The sequence below is a fragment of the Aethalodelphis obliquidens genome, unplaced genomic scaffold, assembly GCF_003676395.1.
Source record: "Aethalodelphis obliquidens isolate GAN/ISIS:26980383/991018 unplaced genomic scaffold, ASM367639v1 scaffold80, whole genome shotgun sequence".
Lineage (NCBI taxonomy): Eukaryota > Metazoa > Chordata > Mammalia > Artiodactyla > Delphinidae > Aethalodelphis > Aethalodelphis obliquidens.
The window spans coordinates 6,192,112-6,199,230 of record NW_020838024.1 but is presented as its reverse complement, the minus strand read 5'-3'; positions in this window follow the sequence as shown (position 1 = coordinate 6,199,230).

Genomic DNA, 7,119 nt, shown 5'->3' with positions numbered 1-7,119 from the left:
CAATAAAGTGGGAAAAATTTTGCTTTCCATAATCTTATATTTGTATATTTTCACTATTAAATCATAAAAGTAAATTGCTCCATAAAGCTAATTGGGTTGTGTACATCCATTGATGCTGTATATCTTGTGGACTTCACATGAATTTCTCCTCAAATTGCTGTCGCAATACACAGCTGTTACCATAGCTTTATAATAAATCCCGATATCTGTGAGGACCTGTCCTTCCTCAGAATTGTGTTAGTGATTCTGAGCCCTTTGCTCTTCCATATGAATTTTAGGAACATCTTATCAAGTTTCTTGAAATATCCTGTTGGGATTTTGATTGGTATGACATTGGCTGTACAGATTTATTTGAAAGAACTGACATATTTATGATATTGAGTCTTTCTATTTAGGACCATAGCATAACTTTCCGTGGTAAATTAAATACGGCCACAAATTATTTGCAGCTCCTTCTATTAAGAGGTGGAGTCTGTTCCGCCACCTCTTGAATCTGGGCTGGCTTTGTTCTCTGATTTATCCAATAGAATGTGGAGGAAGTGACATCTTGCCAGTTTCACAGCTTGGGACACATAAAGTGATATGGTGTCTCCCTTCATTCTCTTGGAATGCTGCCTTGAGACCACCATACCATAATGAAGCCCAGGACAAAAGGGCATATGGAAAGAGAGACCCAGCTGTCCCAACTAAGTTCAGCACCCTGCCAGATGACCTGCCAGCTGAATGCAGCTGTGTGTATGAGCCCAAGTGAAAGCAGCAGGGAACTGCTCAGCCAACCCAGAGAACTGCATAAAGTGGTGTTGATTTAAGCTGTTAAGTTTTGGGGTGTTTTATTCCACAACAAAGACTAGTTGAAAGAGAAACTAGTACCTAAAAATGAGGTGCTGGGCTTCCCTGGTGGCACAGTGGTTAAGAGTCCGCCTGCCGATGCAGGGGACACGGGTTCGTGCCCTGGTCCAGGAAGATCCCACATGACGTGGAGCAGCTAGGCCCGTGAGCCATGGCCGCTGAGCCTGCGCGTCCGGAGCCTGTGCTCCGTAACGGGAGAGGCCACAACAGTGAGAGGCCCGCGTACCGCAAAAAAAATAAAAAAATAATTTAAAAATAAATAAAATAAAAATTAGGTGCTGCTATAATAAAAACTGAATGCATGTGTCATGGCCTTGAGACTGGGTAGTAGATAGAGGCTGGAAGGGTAGCAAGGAGACTATTAGTAGAAGCTGGAAAATTAGTGAAGAAACTACTATTGAAGTCTGGAAGGATGGTAAACCATGTCTTGTGCTAGTGAAAAAGTTGGCAAAACTGTTACCAACACCACATGAAGCAGAAGAACCACTTGGCCAACCCATAGAATCATGAGAAATATTGAATTGTTGTTTCATTAAGACAATATGTTTTGGGGTCGTTTATACAATAAATAGTTGAAAGACTAATGAGCTTGTGGATCTGATTGTTATGGACTGAATTGTGTCCCCTCAAAAATGTATATATTTAAGAATGGGATACAGAAAAGCCATCTATACTTGTAAACAAGTTTGTCAACTTTGCTGTAGAGTGATCAGGTGGGAGCAATAGGCATCATCTCAGCGAACCCACAAAAGCCAAAATGTGGAGATCTTTTCTCTAGGACCGTTCAATTTCTCCAGGGAGAAATCTCTAATTTCTTGACTACATGGTAGATATCTTGCTGCAGGCATTCTCAGAGAGAATGAGTTGGGGTGGGGTTAAGAGGAATAATAACCATTTTCCTTCTTGATCACCCTACACAAAGAAGGCAAAATGACAAACCCTGATAACAGACCCAGATTTCCCAATTATCATTTCAGTGCCTCATTTGAAAATATAAGCATAACAAGAATCACCAGACATCTCTTTTTCCATCAGTTCTGTTTTCAGCCCTACATCTCATTTTTGTCCACCAATGTACGTCCAGTTTTTGATCCCAGAATTCTCTAGGGTTCTATGAGTCAAATCTTCCTTCTTGTCCCAATTTTCCTTTGGGAGCCCTTAAAGCTATGACTTTCTCTGCCTTTCCAAATCTCATCTACCTTGTTTTCATCAACTGATAGCCCTTTTACCTTTTATTTCATTATTTGGGGCTACATTTTCATTCATTAACTGTAACTATAGAGACATCTCAAGACAGATAAAAAATTGTAAACAACTGTGATCAAATCTTTTTTTTTTTTTTTTTGCGGTACGCAGGCCTCTCACTGTTGTGGCCTCTCCCATTGTGGAGCACAGGCTCCGGACGCTCAGGCTCAGCAGCCATGGCTCACGGGCCCAGCCGCTCCGTGGCATGTGGGATCTTCCCGGACCGGGACACGAACCCGTGTTCCCTGCATCGGCAGGCGAACTCTCAACCACTGCGCTACCAGGGAAGTCCAATCAAATCTTTTTAATGAAAAATATGTGGACACAGTAAGATCTTTTCTACAGAGAGTCAAAAGCATCTTAAGACTATGGTAAAATCAAAGAGAAATGCTTTACAATAATGTAAGAAAGCAATTTTCTTGATGAAATCATATATGCTAAGTTATTTTTTATAATTTATTTATTTTGGCTGCATTGGGTCTTCGTTGCTGTGCACGGGCTTTCTCTCGTTGCGGCGAGCGGGGGCTACTCTTCATTGCGGTGTGTGGGCTTTTCATTGCGGTGGCTTCTCTTGTTGCAGAGCACAGGCTCTAGGCACGTGGGCTTCAGTAGTTGTGGCTCACGGGCTTAGTTGCTCCATGGCATATGGGCTCTTCCTGGACCAGGGATAGAACCTGTGTCCCCTGCATTGGCAGGCAGATTCTTATCCACTGCGCCACCAGGGAAGCCCATGCTAAGTTATTAATTCTGGCTTCACCACCTGCTAGTCATATGATTTGGGGCAAATTATTTGATCTCTCAGAGTCTCAGTTTCCTCCTCTCTAAAATGAGATTAATAATACCTTAATTATTATTGAGTTATGAGCACATACAATGTGCTTAATAAATATATTTCATATTTTGCTTTGAAATTATTAACAAAAATGGAAATTAGTGAAATGCTCATCAAGACTGGTCAAACAGGGAATTCCCTGGTGGTTCAGTGGTTAGGACTCCACGCTTCTACTGCAGGGGCCCCAGGTTTGATACCTGGTTGGGGAACTAAGATCCCACATGTCGTGCAGCCTGGCCAAGAAAAACACAACAACAACAACTGGGAGTAGGTTGGTGACCATTTTGCTTAGTGACATTGTACTAAGAAATCTATTTTCTCTCTTGAGAATCCTCTATAATCATAGCTAATGAATGAAAATATGTAAACCCAAACGATGAGATAAAAGGTAGACAAGCCATTAGTTAATGACAACTAGATAGAGGAATGCTAATTAACTTCGAAAGGCAAAGGAAAGCATAGCTTTGGAGTATTTGTGAAACCATAGATCTTCTTCCTAGAAAAATGTATGGGTGCCAAACATTTTGCAATCAATTTTAAGGGTTTCACAGGCCCCTGAATCCTATCCACTGATTCCTAGTAGAAAAAGTCATCAACCTAAAATAGGACACATGACTTGCTAAATATTTATACTGATACAAAGCACCAAAATGTCAGCCAGAGCTTTGCCAAGTGGGACATAATTTTGAATCACGTACTGTGATTAGTCTTTAGTATTAACAAAAGGGAAAGCAGCCTGGCATACCATTAGGCTTTAAGTAAAATGCAAGGAATACATACTCTCATTCTCAGGATCATATTAAACTGTCATCTAGAACTTATAACTGAAGGCATAGTGGATTTCTCAGCATAAAATAAACAAATCTGCAGCATCTGAATTTTTTAACAAATCCTTAGAGACATCCATCACGAGGCTGAGACATTTCCTGAAATTGCAGTCATGCATACATTGGAAACAGTCCTTGATACAGTAGCCTGGTAAGTTCCACTAGTTCAGAGCTGACTATTTTGCCCTTCCTCTTTCCCCTGAGTGGCAGTTGGTTTCATCATTGAGGTGATAAACTAGGAGTCACCTTAAGGCATAGAACATGCAATATGAAACAATCTTGCTTTCTAATTGGAAATGCCTTCATTTCTATCCTCATCTATTCCTACATACAACAGGCATCAAAGATAAAGTGAAGAAAAAAATTTTTTTTCACAAGATTGCTTGCAGTTTTCTGTTTTAGCCAGTTTATATATTGAGAATGTTTAGACTTTTCACACATCTTGATTTCCCCCAAAGTAATGCAACAAATATTTCTTAAAATCTTCGTGTGCTGATCACTCTCCTTTTGCTTCCTTTTGCTCCCTCGAGGTGCACTCCACCTTGCTCTAGGTCCCTGGAGGTTGACCACTGTGGGCAGCATCACTCAGGGTCCCTTGACAACTGGCTTCCAGTAGTCAAGGGGAACTGAAGATGGGAGAAGAAAGGTATATAGGGTTATTTCTTCTTTTCTTCCTTCCAGTTTTGCTGAGGCTCAGATAGTTGCTGCATTCCTCCACAACTAGAGATTCTGCTGGGTGGTTCATCCTCCACATCTCAACTCTCACCGGGGTCCAGTAATTCTATTCCTCCCCTTTGTCCCTCTTGTCCTTGATGTGGTAATGACTGCCCGCTATTGCTAGCCTCTGGGTGCCTCAATACCCTGTGCTTGTTTCCTGAAAGAGTTCCCTTATTAAAGTCCCTTCTCTGGAACTAACTGAGGTGAAGTCAGCTTCCCACTGGGACCATGGCTGGCATACTTCATCGATTTTCTTTTCTAACAGGTAAGGCTTATGAGGCAGAAAGAAGAGAGGAGAAAATGTTTGAGGAAGAGATAGAAACAGTATGGTTTTTAAAGACAAGACCTAACTGGTTAACAGAGAGACTAAAACCCATCAAAATGAAAATATTCTTTTCTTTGCAATAGATTTCTTAGTACAATGTCACTAAGCAAAATCGTCACCAACCTATTCCCAGTTTTTTGGTTTTTTTTTGTTTTTTTGGCCGGGCTGCGCAACACGTGGGATCTTAGTTCCCCAACCAGGTATCAAACCTGGGGCCCCTGCAGTGGAAGCGTGGAGTCCTAACCACTGAACCACCAGGGAATTCCCTGTTTGACCAGTCTTGATGAGCATTTCACTAATTTCCATTTTTGTTAATAATTTCAAAGCAAAACATGAAATATATTTATTAAGCACATTGTATGTGCTCATAACTCAATAATAATTAAGGTATTATTAATCTCATTTTAGAGAGGAGGAAACTGAGACTCTGAGAGATCAAATAATTTGCCCCAAATCATATGACTAGCAGGTGGTGAAGCCAGAATTAAGAGCTTAGCATTAACTGATTCACTTTGTTATAAAACAGAAACTAACACACCATTGTAAAGCAATTATACTCCAATAAAGATGTAAAAAAAAAAAAATAGCTTAGCATGGGCTTCCCTGGCGGTGCAGTGGATAAGAATTTGCCTGCCAATGCAGGGGACACAGGTTCTATCCCTGGTCTGGGAAGACCCCACATGCCATGGAGCAACTAAGCCCGTGTGCCACAACTACTGAGCCTGTGCTCAAAGCTGTGCTTTCCTTTGCCTTTCTAAGCTAATTACCATTCCTCTATCTAGTTTTCATAAACTAATGGCTTGTCTACCTTTTATCTCATCGTTTGGTTTACATATTTTCATTCATTAGCTATGATTATAGAGGATTCTCAAGACAGAAAAAAGATACACACGTGTGATCAACTGCTTTTAACATTAAGAATCATAGCTGAATACAAATCTACTGAAAGGGAAATTGGGTGAAAGATGAGAGAGCTATAAAAATTTTTTTTTCGAAGAGATAGGAATTTATAACGAAGATACCCTCCCTGACAGTCTTGTTGGCTGGTCTTATGGTGCCTTAGGTGAGAGAGTTTGGGATGTAAAAAATAAAAAGTAAGACAGTCTTTCCCTGCTTTTAATGATTTGTCCATGAACAGGATTGGTCTAATGATCCTGGATTGGGACCCATTCTTTGAAATTGAGAATTTCATCATAATGGGTTGGCCAAAAAATTTGTTTGGGTTTTTCGTAAGATATTACAGAAAAACCCAAAAGAAAATTTTGGCCAGCCCGATATTTATTCAGGGTTTTTATATGATGGTAGGATAATATTCTTGAGCCTGCCAAGATGATTACAGGCAGCCCCATGGATAAAATAATTGGTAGTCCATCTTGGGAATGGTGCATTGATATAAAAGAATTGCTGTCTGTTTGGGCAAGTGTTACATAGATATAAGGAAGGGGTCTCAAACTCAAATGCTATTGGGACCTAGGCTTTTATGAGGTGGGCAAATAATGCTGAAACCAAGAAGTTATGCTCTATATCAAAAGGGGGCAGCCTTTAGTCAACTCCAGTTTTTTGGATAAAAAAAAATTATGATTTGTAGAAGTTGGCAACTAATTCAAAACATTTTAAAACACTGTGTGGGATGAACATATGTTTCGAGGGTGTATTTGGCCCAAGGGGTACCGGTTTGGGATCTCTGGTGTAAAATAGTCGTTCCCAAGCCTGGCTGCAAATCAGAATCATCTTTGGAGCTTAAAAAACACAGATGCCCAGTCCCCTCCCCAGACTTGCTGAATGGCATCTCTTGGGGTGACGTTGAGGCACAGCCAAGTTTAAGAACCACAAGAGCAAAGAATGGTTGATGGAAGAGCATTTACCACCCTTAAAACTACAAAGTTCAAAAATGATCACCGTAAAGGGAGTCAGAGAGAAATGAACAAACTATTCCCATGGAAGAGCAAAAATGGTGAAAACTTACAGGAATGTTTTTTAAAACGTGTTTGCCCATGTTTTAAATTTTGTTCTTCTGATCTTTTTAGAGAGCTGTGCATTCTAAGCCAGTAGCCATGTGCAGCTACTTAAATTAAAATTAATTAAACTTAAAAATTTTAGAACTCATGTCATCCTTAGTTGCACTAGCCACATTTCAAGTGCTAAGTAGCCACATGTGGCTTGTGGCTTCTGTATCGGATGGTGCAGATATAGAACATTTCCAACATTGGAGGAACTTCTATTGGACAGCCTAAGTATAGAAAGTATATATGAAAATCAAGAGAGCTTTGTAGACTTTTTAAACCACTCGTGGAATTCTGATATTTCTAGCGAGTAATAAATGT